The following is a 17,631-nucleotide window of genomic DNA, read 5'->3' as shown; positions in this document are numbered from 1 at the left end:
TGCGGGCTCCTTGGTCCTTGGCTCCCTGTCTTAGGGTACCTTCGGTCACATCATGCATCTAGTCCCTTGGCAGTGGAAGCTGAAGGATGGGACATCCGAGAGACTACAAGCAACAGGTGCGTCTTGACTATTTACGTGTCTTCACTCTACAGACAGGACTTTTGGAAACTCCAGGGCAAAGACTCAGTGATCTGTCCTCAGAGAGTTTCCTTTCTCACTGAGGAGGTAAGGCCTACTCGCTGGAAACCCTCCAAGAGAAACACCAGGCAGTATATACATCGAGATTCACACCAATCTTGTGAAAATGCTAAGAGATGGCGTCAGTAGTGTCTTACCTAGGATAAGTAGGGATCCACCTCGTAAATAGACATTCCAAAATTGCCAGCATACGCAAAAACATCACTCAGTTTTTCTTTGCCCTTGGGTGCCTCCAACAGATAGGGACTCCTCAACAGGCAACTACCAACCCATCTTGCACTAGAAGATGCACATCCCTCTCACTGCATGCCAGTATCTTATGTTCCAGAAATACAGGGCCAGACTGAGGGTGTTTCAGGCTCCACCAAGGCCAAGCCCCCAGTGTACAGCCGGGACCCCTCACAAAGCCCGACTGTGCCCCACAGCCAACATCTGCTGGTACAGAACCTACTAGCCCCGGGCCTCCGCTGGTTCCCCCGGAGAGCTGTCCACCCTTGGCAGAGCCTTCCCAATCCTCCTGTGATGCTGCTGTCACCCCCATGCTCCTGCTGGAAAGCTTTCTGTGCCCCACTCATGGATCACCTCTACCTGGCCTGGCCCAGCCCTCTCTTTCTTCCACCCTGGCCTAGAACAGCCCCAGCTCCTACAGGAACCCTGTGCTCTGGCCTGACTCGATCCTCCACCATCCCACGAACACAGCAGGATGTTTTCCCCCATCTTGCAAGTCCTTCTTATCTCTCCATCCTGCTAAATCTTACCTATTCTTTGGGACTGTCTTCCATCCCCAAACTGCCATGGCCCACATGGCCCTCTGTCCCCTGGGTCCCTAGTACCTGTGCAAGCAGCGCCACCCCCATGGTGCAGCAGCACACCATATTCGGCTCTGCACCCATCCCCAGAGTCACCAGAGTTTGAGATTAGCTGGAACAGACACAAAGGTAACCTCACTGCTCCCTCTTTTTTTTCAGATGATGGAACAAAGAACCTTCAAAAATGGACTGGAGCATGCAGCTGAGCTCTAGGGCAACCTTAGACTGGCCCTCCTGCCCTCCCCGCCCGCCTTCCACAGCAGAGCCCCGAGGGGGTGAGCAGTGCAGCGGAGCTGGTGGGCTGTGTGCTCTAGCCACTGAGTACCTGTGCCCGGCCAGTCCACAGGCTGGGGGGCTGCTGGGTGACCACAGAGCCACCCAAGATGCTCAGGAGAAAGGAACAAGGGACGTAAACAGACAATACACAGGAGGAAATACAAATAAGCCAGCATACGAATTAGTCATCAGAGATATGCAGATTTAACCACTCAAGCCCCCCACAAATGCAAAGCCAGGCAATAATGCACCACTTGATACCTGTAAATTAGCACAAAACAGGGAATCCATAAATCAAATGCTGGTAGGACTGCAGAGAATTGGGAACCAGAAGTGGCTAATGGCAGTCCGATCCGGTGCCTTGGAGGAAAATATTTAGCAAAGCATATGAAGACCCCTAGAGATCTTCATGCCCTATCACCGGGCAATGCCACCGCTGGGATTTCATCCTCAAGGAAGGAGCGGAAATCTGCAGGCCTGCTCTTGCTGAGTCAGCACCGCTTTTAGGCCAGCGTGTGGGTGACATCTCTACAGTCAATTAATGAGCCGGTCTTCGTAAGACAGAACGTTAGGCAGCCTGACTAACATCAATTACAGTCGAAGGCTGAGCTGCAATCATGGGGTGAATCAGACGGAGCTGCTCATTGTTTAAGATGACCACAGAAGCAAATCACCTGTGTGAACAGAACTGGGATAAATCAGAGAAACAAAGGAAGGAGCACTCGCCGCCTGTCCCTTCACAGCTGGCTCAGTGTCACAGCACTTCTCACAGTTCCAGCCAGGCTCGCCCCGCCCTGCTCTGGGAAGCCACAGTCCCGCTCTCCCCAGCTCAGGCTTGACGAAGGACCTTCTGGGGTCTTCTTCTGGGTGGCTGGGTTCCAGCTGTCAGACACCATCCCAGTTTCACAGAGGTGGCAAAACAGCTTTTTTCCATGTGCTGGCAAGCGGTGCTTCGAGAAGCTGGCGGCCTGGGTTGGGATTAGGGAAGCTGGGGAGGGCTACCACCAAGTCACCATGGCAACAGTCTCCCTGGCATCACCCTCCCCTAACCCGGCCAGCCCCCACCAACTGGTCGGCTCATGCGGGGATGGTGACTAACTGTCTCTCTGTGTGGCAGACACTCCCCACAGGCTTGTGCCCAGGAGCGGGCTGCAAGGGCAGCCCGGAACCCTCTCCCTTCACAGAGGGCCTTGAAAAGCACCTTCCAAGCAGAACAAGGAGGAGGGCCCAGGTGCAGATGAGAACTGGAGGAGCCCCTGGGCGAGCTCACAGAGGAGCCAGGCCCACCTCTCCGGGGGAGGGACCCGCCCTCCCGTCCTGGTGGTGCCACACTCCGCTGCGTCCCCTAGGGCCTCTCACTTAACCTCTCCGGGTGAGGGGAACATGTAGGACTAGACTGGAGCAGGAGTTCTACGTTTCCAGCTTAAACTGAGGAGTGTAAACATAAGAACGGGTGTTTCTGGCATAGGTTGCTGGGTTCACTGTGGTTATGATATCAGAAAGCATCTACTCTCTACTCTGTGTCCACCATAAACCCTGATCACCATCATTTCCTAAAAGACAGAACCCTGTGGTGGAGGGGCCCGATCTCAAAATAAAGAACGATCCTTTAATGGGATAAATTGAGCTTCATTAAAAATTGTCTTTTTCTTGCTTGCCTTCAGACTGGTGAACACTTTGGTGGTAACTCGTAGGAACCTGAGGGCTGGTGTCTAGGGACCTCTGGCAGGTCAGTGGCACTGGATACAGCGGCACAGTGGACATCACTGTCCCAGAAGCTGACCTGAATTCACCATGAGCTGCCCGTTGGCACCAAGATGGCCATCTTCCTGGGGCCATCTGCTGGAAACGATCTGTCTCCATTTTTTGTTTTGTTTCATTCTACATTTTTCTAAAGCAGACACAACTTTTCCCCCTGAATAGATAAAACCCTCAATCTCTCCTTTGTCCTCAGCAGTTTTCCAGGCTAACCTGCTCTCTCAAGGGAGCAGTTCCTACTGGTCAGGGCCAATCTTGGCCCCAAGAGCAGCCCCAACCTGGGCCCCACCGCTGCATGCCCCAAGGTCCCTGACTTGATCCTGTGCACTTGGGGAAGGATGGAACCAGAGGGACTCTGGTTAATGGGAAAGCCAAGGCTCCACATGGGGAACTGAGAAGTGGCTGCTCATCTCTGGGCTCCTGTGAGGTCCCCTTCTCTTTAACACAGTGGAGCTCAAACTTGTGCAGGTGGCACAATAACCCATAGGCTCTATTCAAACAGATTCCTAGACCACCGTTCTCTGGAATTTCTGCTTCAGTGTTTCTAGAGCAGGGCCCATGAAATTGGGTTCCCAACAAGCCTGTGCTGATGCTACTGGTGGGAAACCACATTTTGAGAATCACGACCTCTAGGGGGTCCTTCCTGGGAGCCCCTCAGGCTGCCATAAGGCATTGGAATGTGGACATGGTACAAGAAAGGGGCAGCGGGCTGGGACCCAGAGAGAAGGGTGAAGCCAGGGGGAGGGAGTGCCAAGGCAAATGTGGAAGTCTGGTGGAAGCCTGACGGTTCCTGAGGCTACAGAACTTCTCTGCAGGGTGCCTGTAATCCCCATTCACAAAGGAGAAGTCTAATTTACAACTGTGTCAGTAAACACTGAGAGCCAGCCGGGTGGGCCCGCCTCCCACAGCCTGGAAGGGCTGGCTAGAGGCACAGGCACGTTGGGGCAGAGAGGGGTGGACATTCCTCCCTCTCCCAGCCAAACAGCCTCCCAGCCAGGCAACCTGGCTGGGTGTGGCTGCCCCAAACTGGGCAGGTGGGGAAGCCCACATTTTCATTCTCAACTCCTGATCTGCTGTGCTCAGAATCTCAATTCCATCTGAACGGAGCCTGTACAGCTTATTCCTGCCCTGTGTCCAAACGGAAGCTGAGTTTTGGTGCCTGCTAGGAATGAGGGAGGCAGCAGGCCCTGTTCAAGTCCCGTCGCTGACAGACTATGTGGCTGGTTCGAGCGCCGTATGACCTCTCTGAGCCTCAGAGTCTCCATCTGCCAAAGGGGCCTGTTGAATATTATCTGAGGTGAACTAGTGAGAAAATGGATATGTATGTGTGTTAAATAATGGAATTCTACAACACAAGGCATTGGATGAGGCCAATGAAGAGTGATGTGCTCTGCTCACCAAGTTTAGTTAGGTGTCTCTTCTTGCCTCTACCTTGACCTTGGCCCTGTCTGGGCTAGGCCTGCACAGGTCAGTTTTAGCCAGACTCCTGCTAAGTCAGTTTAGCTAGAATCCCCCTACCCTGATGTCTCCTCTTAGTCATTTTCCATCCAGTGACCCATCCCCCAGCTCCTCGGCTATAAATCCCTATGTTTCCTTGTATTTGGCATTGAGCTCAGTCCCATACTGAAGTCTCTTTTCCCCCCAACTGCAAGTTCCTGTATCAAATCTGTCTTTACTCCTTTAACTATTGTCTGGCCCTGATTCTCTCCGAAAATAGTCGGTAGGCTCCCAGAACTTTAAAGCCAGAATGCTTGAGTTCAAACCTCTGCTCATCTGCGATGATCACTTCACATGGGCAAGTCACTTACCCAATTTTAAGGCACTGTTTACTCATCTCTAGCTAGAGTGGTGAGCATAATGGACTGTTCCCCTTGTGAGGACGAAATGAGTTCAACGGATGAAGCATGTGGCCCAGTGCCAGCCTGTGGCAGGAACACAATAAATGACCACAGTTTTCCCTTTGATCTCATTTCTGATAAAACTGACATTGGAAAGACATAGCCTTACTTCTGCAGCTGTCCTGACAATGATACACCTTGTGAATCCAATCATGCTAACATCAGACAAACCCAGGAGGGGTGCTTCCAAAATCCCGTGTTCCTCAAAAGTAGGGCCAGACCATGAGAATAAGAGAAAAGACAGAGAAATCATCCTGGACTGGAAGGAGCCCCAACATGTGATCCTGAACTGGCCCCTGCTGCCCAGAGCGCATTATTGAGACATTTAGCAAAACTTGATAAGGGTCTGAGGATGACAGAGTCGTGGTGTGTCAATGCTAATTTCCTGACCATCCAGCTGTGCTGTGGTTCTGAAGGAGAATGTCCTTGTTTGCAGGAATTACACACTTGAATAGTCTGGGGTGATGGGGCAGCAGGTTGGCAACTCACTCTCAGATGGTTCAGGGAGGAAGGAGGTGGTTTTGTATTTGTCAATTTTGGAAATTTGAGATTATTTCCAACTAAGAAAATCATTCAAAACAAAACAAAACAAAGAGAGGCTTATGTGCTTATGCTCAGAGAGGTTTAAGTGGTCTGGCGGAAGCAGGACTCATTAACATGTAGGCCTTTTCCTCCCAGGACAAGGGCTCTTCCTGCTGAGCTTTAGCAGGCAGATGGCATCCAGGAAGCACTTAATACGTACTCTGGAAAGCGTGTTGGGTTCTAGTTCCCACTATGCCTTTCACCACAGGCAAGCCCTCTTTCTTTCTTAGCCCACTGGTCTCTTCATTCGTAGAATAAGCAGGTGGGGCAGCAGCCCGAGGTCCTTAACAAGGACCCTATCACACCTGAGATGTTTTGGACGTGGGGGTGCAACATATCCATGATCCCACGCAGCCAAGACTTGCCCTGCATCCAAGCACTGCAAAGAAATCTTTGTTTTGTTCACCATTTATCAGGAGTTATTCACCATTTGAAGAGAAAACTCATCACAAGTACAACGTTGCTCTTGGTACTAAGCTGTCCACACAAGCCACCTGTGTGACTAGGCACAGGGCAAGCTTCTGACCCCTTCATATATCTTCATTATGTCTGGTCCTGCCTGCGCACTGACTTAGCAAAATACGCACAGTTGATTACAAGGTACTTTCACTTCTCTCTTATATTATCATTAGTTTTACAGAATGGGTTTTTAAAAACCTTATGCAGAGGTAGGTTTACATGTATTCATGAGTTTCATTGAGGCTACGAGATATTTGTTATAAAAAATGGCACTGGATCAACCATGGTGGAGACCTACTATCCTGTCTAGTGGGCTCCACCTCATTCTATTAAAGGGCTTGTACTGATAGACATTTAAATTTTTTGAGATTATTCATTTTTCACTCCTGCAAATAAGCCCGGAGTGAACACACCTTGGCACCTGCCTCTTTGGTACATGATTTGTTTCTAAAGTAAGTCAAATTAGATCAATATACAAGGTCATTTCCTTCTGGCCAAGTCCCTTCCACTGCTCGCCAGCTACTCTCCTCAGCACCATAGACACTACATGCCAGGAACTTTTCCTTTTCTTGCCCACGCCTTTTCACTGACAACAACTAGCCGATCCCTGGCAACAATTCACCCAGCCTTGGAGAAGGCAGGTGCTCACCGCCTGACAAGTCCCCCTCAACAGTTCTACTCCACTAAAACTGATCAACAGGATCAGTTGTGGCCTGCCGCAACACGTTCAGCGGGAATTTGCACAATTGAAATATACTTTGTTCTGACAGCAAAGTCTTTTTGCAATTGGGTCTTCATGTTTATCAATACGGTAACCAATAAAGGAAACCAAATTCTCCTTCACATTCCCACTCACATTAGCTTCTCTCCAAGAGCTCTGCTGAGCACATCCTTCTGTGGTTCGCAGGTCAAGAGGTCTTTTAGATTTCCAGCTTCTAAATGTCTCTATCTTACATATGTGAAATGCGAGTACCTTCCATAGGCCTGCATTCAAGACACAGCCATTTCAGCCGCTGGGCACAGCACCTGGCAGATATTTTCCATAGGCGGATGAGGGCACATTTGAAGTGAAATGTTTGGAAATAACAAGCCATACACCTGTCTCAAGAATTGCGTAGCTAAGTGTCAATAGGACACTTAATTTTCAATAGGACACTTTTCAACTACAGGTATGTTCCTGCATTAATTTCATTTGACCCCACTTTGTTCATTTATTACTTTATTCACATGTACCTAGATCTAGATCCAGAAGCCGAAAAGAAAAATTTTACACTGGACTTTTGTTAAAAATGGTGGGACAGGTGTGATTCAGGCTACTGTGGTATGAGAGAGAGTCTTCAGTATAAAACTGAGCACAGGGTGATCCCTGGGTGGCTCAGCGGTTTGACTCCTGCCTTCGGCCCAGGGCGTGATCCTGGAGTCCTGGGATCGAGTCCTGCATTGGGTTCCCTGAACAGAGCCTGCTTCTCCCTCTGCCTGTGTTTCTGCCTCTCTCTCTCTGTGTCTTTTATGAATAAGTAAATAAAATCTAAAAAAAAAAACCAAAACTGAGCACAATTCCACATTCAGCAGAGACAACTGGGATTTGTAGTCAAGGAGCAGAGTGAGGGGGCCAGTGGATGGAAATTATTGAGAGACCTTGTTTACATATCAAGGGTAGGGGGTGTCTTGCTAAAGGTAGACCAAGGCCTTAGACACCGAGGTGGGGATGAGGACTTTGATCAGATATTAAGAGTGATCAGATATCAAGGCTCTGAAGGGTTCTTTGCTAAACTGGGCTGGGTGGGCCAAGGTTGAAGGCTAGTGAAGAAGCTCAGAGGAGCCTGGCTGAAGCCTGGTCAAGGAGGAAGTCCTTGTGAAGATACAGATATAAATGTAGGTAGGTATGGGTACAGCTTTAGATAGGAATATGGATGTACAAATAGATAGTGACATACATATATGTACACATGTAATCAGGGGCCACGTCGGAAGCTGAGGATGAAGTGGTGAGGTAGAAAAGGGCCTTGTGTAGAAAGAGCACAACACGAAGAGCTTCTCCACATTGTGTACTAATACAGTGAGTAGACCAAAATACTGTCATCAAAGCATGAACCCCACAATAAAGATGTTCAACTCTCATATTCTAGGGCAACTGAAATTATGGGAACAGCCAGGACCACATCTAAAGGCTTTCAGGAAACTCCTGGGAGCTGATAGAAGGAAGCCCACAGATGGAAGGTAGAAGTCACTTTGATGGATATATTATTCTGGCAATGGTTTATTCCTAGGGTCATTTCTTTATAAGCCTCTGTCCTAGAGGTCTCTAGTCCACACTGAAGGTTCATTAGCTGGTGAGAAAAGACCATCTGTTGTCCCAAAGATCTCGCAATGGCCTCCAAAGTCAATGGCCCTCAGGGCCCTTCCTTTTATTAGTTAGGCAGTTGGGACCAGATTCTTAGAGAGAGCTCTTGACTATCCCTACAGCCTGGGCCCTTTTATCCACAATGGCCAGAAGAATCACCTTAGTTCTCATGGGGAAGGGGCCAAGCTGGACCAAACTCCTTAGTAACATCCTATACCTGAACATATTTCAAAGAAACCTACCTAGATGCTTTAAAACTATCTGTGAAGAAAAACTACTTTATACAAGCAGAAAACAGTGAAACATTTACACATAGTTTATAATAACTGCCCGTTATGTAAGTATTAAGTCAAAACAAACAACCAAACCAAACCAAGCAAGATACATACCAGTATCTACAGTGTTACCTCCTATGTATATAAAAGACATTAGAAAATGTCTGGCAAGAATTCCACTCAAGAGGTTGTTATATGTTCATGCTTTGTGTCAGCCACCCTGCCAACATCCCCAAATATATCTTATAGCAAAAATTAAGAGAACATAGTCATATTCAGCAGCAGGATTTAGAAATAAAATAGGAAAGCAAGTAGCAAAAAGGACTGATGCTGTGGGCCTGGAAAATATGGGGTCCAGCAGCAGAAAGAGGCTACCAGAAGTCCAGCCCCTGTGGCATAAAGTCCTTACACCAGGCAAGAGGCCAGAGCCATTGCTTGAAACCAGGGGTGGGTGTTCATCTCCTGCTCATAGGAGGTAGCTCAGTAGTGCTGCTTCTGACCACTCTCTGGGGCCAAGTACCTTGGGAAACCAGAGAACTCAGACGCAACCTCACAGTAGGATCTGAGCCAGGCCAGCCACTGGCTCAGTGACTGGATCTGCAATATTCTAGCAGGTGGAAGCCATGCGATGTCAGTAGAGGACCAGATATTTCCCCAAAGGCCATAAATAACTAGGTAGAGGCAAACACAAAGTCACTCTACAGGGAAGATTGAGCACTGGGCAGAGGAAGAAAAGTAGCCTTGTACTCAGAAGAGACTGTAAAGCATGGCAAAGGAGAGAAGATGAAGAAAGACAGCCAACAAAGTCCACTATTGGAAGAGGAATGGACCCAAGAAGAAACAAAAATGATACAAAAATCTGGAAAAAAAAAAAGCAAAGCATCACCCCTCACTACCCACAAAAACAGAATTACCACTGTGAAAAGAAAAAGAATTACCAAACAATAACACAGAACCAAAATAAAAATAGCTCTATGTGAAAAAGAGCCATTAAATCCTGAAAATTAAAAGTAGGGTCATAAAAGTAAAATGTTATGAATTATAAAATCTATACTGGACATCATTATAAATTGGTGAATTGTAAGATAACATTAGGGAATTTATCTAGAATGAAACATGGAGAGGTGGAGATTTTAAAAACTATAAAAGTTAATTAAGAGATATAGATGGTAGATGGATAGGATCCAACACATCTTATAGACATCCCCAAAGAGGCAAACAAAAGGCATAGTGAAAAGCAATGTTCACAAAGCTAATGGTGAAGAGTTTCCTAGCTATGAACCAAAACTAGAGTCACCAGATTAAAAAGTATTTTTTAGGACAATTAAAAAGTCATGAACAGGAGACATAAAAATAAATGCATGCCTAGGCACAAAGTAGAAACAGTATTTTTATTTTATAAAAAATAAAGGGAAAATCTTTTTTCTTTTCTTTTTTCTTTTCTTTTCTTTATTTTTCATTTTCTTTCTTTTTTTTTTTTGAAAGAGAAGGAGAGTGTACATGGGCAGGAGGAGGGGCAGAGGGAGAGGGAGAGAGATAATCTCAAGCAGACTCCATGCTGAGCACAGAGCCACATAAGGGGCTGGATCCCAGGACCCTGAGATCATGACCCAAGTCGAAAGCAAGAGTCAACCACTTAACCAACTGAGCCATTCAGGCGCCCCAAATAAAGGGAAAAGTCTTAAAAATCTTAAAAGCTAAGACTTCATGAAGGACATAATTATAGAAGAAAGCAGACTCACTAGTAATACCAGATGCCAGGAGGCAATAAAGTAGTATCTTCAAAAAAGGAAAAAAGAACTATAATCCTAAAATTCTATATCCAGTTAAACAAGAATTTAGCAGTAATAAATAAACAAATAAGTACAAAAAAAACACAAAGATATTTTCATACATAAAACGCTGAGAGTTAATTCATCCTCTGTAGACCCTCATTGAAGACAATGCTTGAAGATCTATCTCAGCAAGAAGAGAAGTGAGCAGAGAGACAGCTGGGGATGTAAAACAACACAAACAGAAATGGGAAGTGCAGCAACTGATAAAATAGGTGGGTTGATTAATTAATTACTAATTGTTCTGAACTACTGATTTTGTGTATAGTTAAAAAGTAAGTGGAGTTAAATTCTGGATAACTAACAAAGAGTAGAGAGAAGAGAGAACATTCTTTGTGCATTGAAACTGGGCTAAGGCCCTTTCCTTGCTTGAGAGGCATGGAAAGAAGTTCAATAGTTTAAGGTTTCGTTAGGGAAAAAATGTACAATTAAGATTGTATTGGGGCACCTGGGTGGTTCAATCAGTTGAACATCTGAACTCTTGATTTTGGCTCAGGTCAAGATCTCAGGGTCATGAGATTGAGCCCTGTGTTGGGCTCCATGCTGTGCATAGAGCCTGCTTGGGATTCTCTCTCTCTCTCTTTCTCTGTCCCTCCCTTCTCCCCCTTCCCACTCACTCAAGTGTGCTCTCTCTCTCTCTCAAAAAAGAAAAAAAGATTTTTTTGTTTGTTTGTTTTTAAGGGAAAGGGTAGGCTCTGAAAAATAAAAGTCCACCCAATCTACAGCTTTTGAACCAGGAGAGGAGAAAAAGTAAGTAACAAAAATGTGATGAGTCCAGCAAGAGGCAGGAGGGAGAGAAAAAACCAAAAGTTATATACAAACAAACAATATGAAAAACCGGGTAGCAGAAAAAAGTCTATACCAGTAATCACAAAAAATAAAATCGGATTGAAATCACCTACTGAAAGACATACCCTTATAATTGGGTAAAAAAAAAAGGAAAAAAAATCCTGCTAAATATTGTTATAAAGACACCCAAAAGTAACATAAAGAGATTGAAAAGAAGGTGACAGAAAAAGACAGTCCAGGTAAAAGTCATAATGGTAAGATTGTGGATCTCACACTGTTACTCTTAGACTAAAAAAGGGAGATGGGGATAAATATAGATACTTTTTTTTTTAGATACGGTTTTTAAAAATAAGTTAAAAGTTCACCTCAAGAAGTTAGTAAGATGACAACATAAACACAAAGAAAACAAAAGAGCTGTGGGGCGCCTGGGTGGCTCAGATGGTTAAGTATCAACTCTTAGTTTCAGCTCAGGTCATGATCTCAGGGTCTTGAAATCAAGCCCATCATAGAGACCCTCTTCGGGCCCTGAGCTCAGCAGGGAATCTTCTGGTCTCCCATCCCCTGTCCCTCTCCCCACTCATGCACATGTGCTCGCACTGTCTCTTTCTCCCTCTCCCTCCCCCCTGAAATAAATAAATAATTTTTTTTTTTTAAGTAAAAGAGCTGAAATAATAAACCTAAGGTCATATATTGATGAAAGAGTAAATTTAATTATCAAAAGGTAAAGCTAGTTCTTTGGAAGACAAATTGTTAGCAAGAAAAAGAAATGTGGTAAGACAAAAAAATTAGCAATGGGATTTAAATGGAGATATCTTGACAAAAACAGTAGATGTTTCTTAAATCAAAAGAGAAAGTACGAACCGAGTTAGAAGGGGTGCCTTCAAGTGAGGGGTGCCTGGGTGGCTCAGTCAGGTAAGCGTCTGACTTCAGCTCAGGTCATGGTCCTAGGGACGTGAGATCAAACCCTGTGTTGGACTCTATGCTCAGTGCAGAATCTGTTTGAGACCCTCTCCCTCTGCCCCTCCCCCTGCTTGTGCTCCCTTTCTCTCTCTCTCTCTCTCTTTCTCTCAAATAAATAAAATCTTTTTTTTTTTTAAAGAAAAACACAAGTGATTTTCTTTAAAAATATGTAAATGATCACAACTGATTCAAGAAAAAGTAGAGGGGATCCCTGGGTGGCTCAGCGGTTTAGCATCTGCCTTCATTCAGCCCAGGGCATGATCCTGGAGACCCAGGATCAAGTCCCATATCGGGTTCCCTGCATGGAGCCTGCTTCTCCCTCTGCCTGTGTCTCTGCCTCTCTCTCTGTGTGTGTCTCTCATGAATAAATAAATAAAATCTTAAAAAAAAAAAAAGTAAAAGTAAAAAGCCTACATGCACTAATAACCAAAATAGAAATTAAAGTGATTAGAAATTTGCACCTCCCTCCCCAAAGGCAGAGGCTAAGAAGGTCTGGTAGGCAAGTTATGCTAAATCTTTATGGAATAGCTAATTCCCATCCAAAGCCAACTCTTTCAGAGAACAGAATAAGAAGGAAAACCAGCAAGATGATTTTATGAGGTTAGCAAAACCTTAATAAACTGCAGGGTAGTAAAATAAAAGAAAATTATAGACCGATCTCAGGTATGACAATGGATACAAAAATCCTATTTAAAATAGTCTCAGATCAAATTGATTAGTGTATAAAAATTACATCAGGATCAACCACAGTTTATCTTAGAAATGTAAGAATATTCATCATCAGAAAATATTTAATGTAATATGACAAATTATGAGATTAAAGAGGAAAAAATGTATGATCAACTTAGTAAATGCTGAAGGAAAACCATTTGACAAAATTATCTATTCATGATAATTTAGCAGATTAGGAATAAACAAGAACTTCTTTAATTTGATGAAGTTATTTATTAAAAACTAATGGCAAACATCACATGCAATTCTGAAACTGTAGATGTATTTTCATTAAAGTCAGGAGCCTAACAGAAATGCCACTCTCGGGCAGCCCCAGTGGCCCAGAGGTTTAGTGCCGTCTTCAGCCCAGGGTGTGGTCCTGGAGACCCCGGATCGAGTCCCACATGAGGCACCCTGCATGGAGCCTGCTTCTCCCTCTGACTGTGTCTCTGTCTCTCTCTCCCTCTCTCTCTCTCTCTCTCTATCTCTATCTCTCATAAATAAATAAATAAATAAATAAATAAATAAATAAATAAATAAAATCTTTTTAAAAAATGCCACTCTCACACCTGTGCTATTCATCACTAATTCAAAGTCTTATCCAGTACTATAGACAAGAAAAGCAAAAGTGTAATAATTGGAAAGAGACAAAACTTCCATTATTTAAGACGGTATCATTGTTCCTGAATGATAAAGCAATTCAGCAAGATGACTGGAAGGGTATAAAAGAGGATCCGATCAAATGCAAATATACATATTGGGTTGTAGATGAAAAAGTCAACATGGAGATGCTAATTATCGCCAAATCAATTCGGAAACTAATGCATTTTCAATCGAATTGCCACAAAGGTTACCATTTCACACCTACTTCACGCTACCTAAGAAGGTAAAACGGTGCAGTCACTTGGGCAAACAGTCTGCTACCTTCTCAAAAGGTTAAACATAAAGTTCTTACCTATGTCTGGTTGGTGACCATCTGCCCCAGTAATTTCATTCCTAGGTACAGATCCAGAAGAAATGAGAACATGTGTCAACACAAAAACTTGCACACAAATGTTCACAGCAGGGTTATTCATAATAACCAAAAAGTAGAAACAACCCAAATGTCTATCAACTGATGAATGGGATAAACAAAATGTGGCATACCCATATCATGGAATGCTCTTCAGCCCTACAAAAGGACTGAAGTACTGATTCATACTATAACGTGGATCAACCTTGAAAACGTTATGCTCAGTGGAATAGGCAAGACACACAAGGCTACATGCATGATTCTATTTATATGCAATGTAGAGAACAAGCAAATCTGTGGAAACAAAAATAGATTAGTGGCTTTTAGGAGCAAGGATGAGAAGAAATGGGGGATGACTACTAATGGGTGTGGGGTTTCTTTTTGGGATGATGAAAATATTCCAGAACTAGATAGTAGTGATGTCTGCACAACTTTATGAGTACACTAAAAACCACTGAATCATACACCTTAAAAGAGTGACATTTATGGCATGTCAATTGTATCTCAATTTTTAAAAATTACCATCACAGGTTTTTGTGGTATGTGACAGAGATCATAAAATTCATATGGAAACATGAAGAGCAAAAAATTGCTATGGCAACTTTGAAAAAAAATACTGGAGAGACTTTCTCTATTATATACCAGTACTTATTTAAAAACTTAGTAATAAGACTTTCGTGTTATTATTATAGAGGTAACAAGCCTAAAAGAATCAGCAATCACAGAAAGAAATTCATAGATAGATGTCAAGTTGGTATATGACAAGCTCAATGTGACAAATCAGTAGGGTAGACTCTTCAATCAATTTACCTATAAGTGAAAAAAAAAATCAGTTTGTTACCCAATGAAGTTAAAGACAACAATGAAATTCCATTTCACATAGTTGTTTTATTTTAGGAGGGAGGGGGAAGAATTGAAAAGAGTGGGAGGGTTTAATGGTATCTACATTCTATTTCAAAAGGAAAGAATCCAAATCAAATACAAAATGCTAAGATTGGGGCAGCCCAGGTGGCTGAGCGGTTTAGGGCCACCTTCAGTCCAGGGCATGATCCTGGGGTCCCGGAACTGAGTCCCATGTCGGGCTCCCTGCATGGAGCCTGCTCCTCCCTCTGCCTGTGTCTCTGCCCCCTCCCCTCTCTCTCATGAATAAATAAATAAAATCTTTAAAAAATGCTGATTGATCAATGATGGCTCATGGTTTATGGTAATTGTTACAGAATTTCTCTGTATATTTCTACACATTTAAAATGATCTCTAATTTTTAAAATTCCATGCAAATATTACCTGCAGAACATATTCCAAACTATTAAGAGTATTTTTTTCTCAGAGTAGGGAAAATGTGGGTGGTTTTCTCCTCGTTTCTGTTTTTCTATATCTTTTTTCTTTTTCTTTTCTTTTTTAAAGATAAGCAGGTGGTATTTTGCTAAGAAGGGAGAACAGTAAAACTATCTCAAAGGGAAACAATCCACTTTGTCACTGCTATCCCGCTAAGAAATTTTCATTGTAACTTGAATAAAACGATAATTTCTGTAAACTTCATGGCTTGTTATACTTTTCATGTCACAGTAAAGTGTGTGAAACAGGCAAAGACAGTAGGTTGTTCTAGTTACACCTGGTTATTAGTGATGGGAGCTGAGTCAAGAACTGGTATTTTAGGATCTTTAATCTCATACTTTTTTGACTACACCAAACTACTATCTCTTAACAACCCGAATCGGCCCTTGGGATAAATGTACACAGCTACTCCCAGCTTCCAAATAGTTATGCTCTACAGTGCATTTGTTTAACCAGGTATTTTGAATTTGAACCCCATTTTCTCATCCAAACAGCATTATGGTAGCCAAATTAGGTTCACAGAAGCCACGGGTGGGTCTCCACCCTGACCTCTCTTGTAAGAGTTGCAACTGGCTACTGTTCTCAGGCATTCTACCGGGATGATTCTCCAGGCATCCCAAACTCTGCTTTCTGAAACTAGGCTGTACATATTTCACCCAACCTTTCCCAGTCTTCTCAATTTTGATGCGTGTGCCTTGGTCCACACAGTAGCCCCATCCAGAAACTTTTGGGAGTCCTCCCTGACTTGCCCCTCCTCCTCCTCAACCACCATGTACCCACCCTTGCCTGCCACTGCTGGCATCAAAAACCTTCGCCAAATTCTGCTGAGGGTGCCTCCAACATATATCTTGGTTCCATCTGCTTGTCCCCAGTCTCCTGGCCCTAACGTGATCTAAACCACCATCTGCTCCCCAGACTCAGTCACTCATTGGACCATCTGCAAGAAGGCAAAGACTAGTCTGGTCTACTGGTGGGGGCCCGGGCTCTATTGTTTGGGGTGTTTGTTAGGTCAGTGGGCATCTGCTCTTGTCCTCACCAAAAAGCTACTTGCAAAAGTGTCCCCAGCAGCCCTCACCTGGCACACACACCAGCTCTCGTCACATGCTGCCCATTCACTAACCTTTCCTCTCATCGAGACTTCGTCTTGGGGCCTGGTCATTTCCAACTTGAAGCCGGAGTTATTCTTCCTACTGATAAGAAGGACTTACTTCAGGGAAAGAATCAGTGAGCAAAACAGAGACTTAATTAAAAGAAAGTTTTGATCTCTGGCAATGGGAAGTGAATTGATTAATCACTACATGCCTGACCAGCCTTAGCTAACCTGGCACAGTGCTTCCATGAGCACACCTGCAAGAATACATATGAATGCTCATGGCCGGTACCATGACATTCTTCCTATGCTGGTGGGTTTGTTTTTTAAGATTTTATTTATTTATTCATGAGAGACACACAGAGAGAGGCAGAGACATAGGCAGAGGGAGAAGCAGGCTCCATGCAGGGAGCCAAATGAGGAACTCCATCCCGGGACCCCAGGGTCATGCCCTGAGCTGAAAGCAGACTCTCAACCGCTGAGCCCCCAGGTGCTCCTGGTTTTGATTTTTAAATCAACCTCCTTTCTGCAAGGTAGCACATCTTCTTTCGGGACACCAGGTGTTGGGTGGAGCAGGTATGAGGTGAGTAGAGAAATATGGGCTCAGATGTGAAAATGGCTGCAAAAAAGAAGTGATTCGGGTGTCTCCCTGTGACAGATTATTTGCAAAGACAGCCACAACAATCACTTATCAAGAGGTGGGTGCTATTTCCCTTCCCCTTCACCAGGACTGGCCATGTGACTTGTGTTGATGGACTGATAGGTGTGGCAAAAGTGACCTGGGCTTGAAGGGACCTTGCAGCTTCCACTTTTCACAGAAGCAGTGTCCAGCTGCATAAAGAAGTCAGGCTGTTCTCCTACCAAGAGAGGCCACAGGAGAGAGAGGTCCTGGGGATGGAGGGGCTGTGAGAGGTCCAGGCTGTGTGGAGAAGACTCAAGTTCCCCACCAAGAGCCCATACCCAGGCCCCCTCGACAAGGGAGGGGTGCCACCTTGGATTGTCCAGCCTCAGCTGAGTGACCCAAATGGAACAAAGAAAAGCTGCCTCCACAGAGTCCTGCCCAAGTTCCCAAGCCATAGGATCAGGAGCAAACGGTTGTTTCAAGCCCTTCCATCCGGGGGTGGTTTGCCGTATATCAATAGGTAATAGTAACATCCACTCAGTGCTCTCTGCAGTCCACTAACTCCTTACAGGTTCTTCCCTGAGGGACTTGTAGTGGGTTTTGGGTTTGTTGTTGTTGTTTTCTTATTCTGTTTGGTTTTGCCTTTTAAATTAGTCACCTGGAGAATCTTGTTGGGGACCG

At 44.6% G+C, this 17,631-nt stretch overlaps 1 protein-coding gene across 5 annotated transcripts in view; it reads right to left on the bottom strand.

Annotated features, from left to right (window-relative positions):
• LOC119872627 (zinc finger and BTB domain containing 7C) overlaps positions 1-17,631 on the bottom strand; it is a 335,100-nt gene that overhangs the window by 198,528 nt on the left and 118,941 nt on the right. For 2 of the 5 annotated variants that reach the window (XM_038543996.1, XM_038543998.1), the window contains 2 exons: positions 16,359-16,428; positions 13,847-13,887 (listed from right to left, as the gene is read on the bottom strand). The exons of the other annotated variants lie outside the window; for them this stretch is intronic. The gene's annotated coding sequence lies outside the window, so the exon portion shown is untranslated. The remainder of the gene's footprint in view (positions 1-13,846; positions 13,888-16,358; positions 16,429-17,631) is intronic. 5 annotated transcript variants of the gene reach the window in all.

This window comes from Canis lupus, chromosome 7 (assembly GCF_011100685.1).
Source record: "Canis lupus familiaris isolate Mischka breed German Shepherd chromosome 7, alternate assembly UU_Cfam_GSD_1.0, whole genome shotgun sequence".
Taxonomy (NCBI): Eukaryota; Metazoa; Chordata; class Mammalia; order Carnivora; family Canidae; genus Canis; species Canis lupus.
Note: the sequence above shows the minus strand (reverse complement) of the source record. Positions and strands in the feature narration are given on the sequence as shown.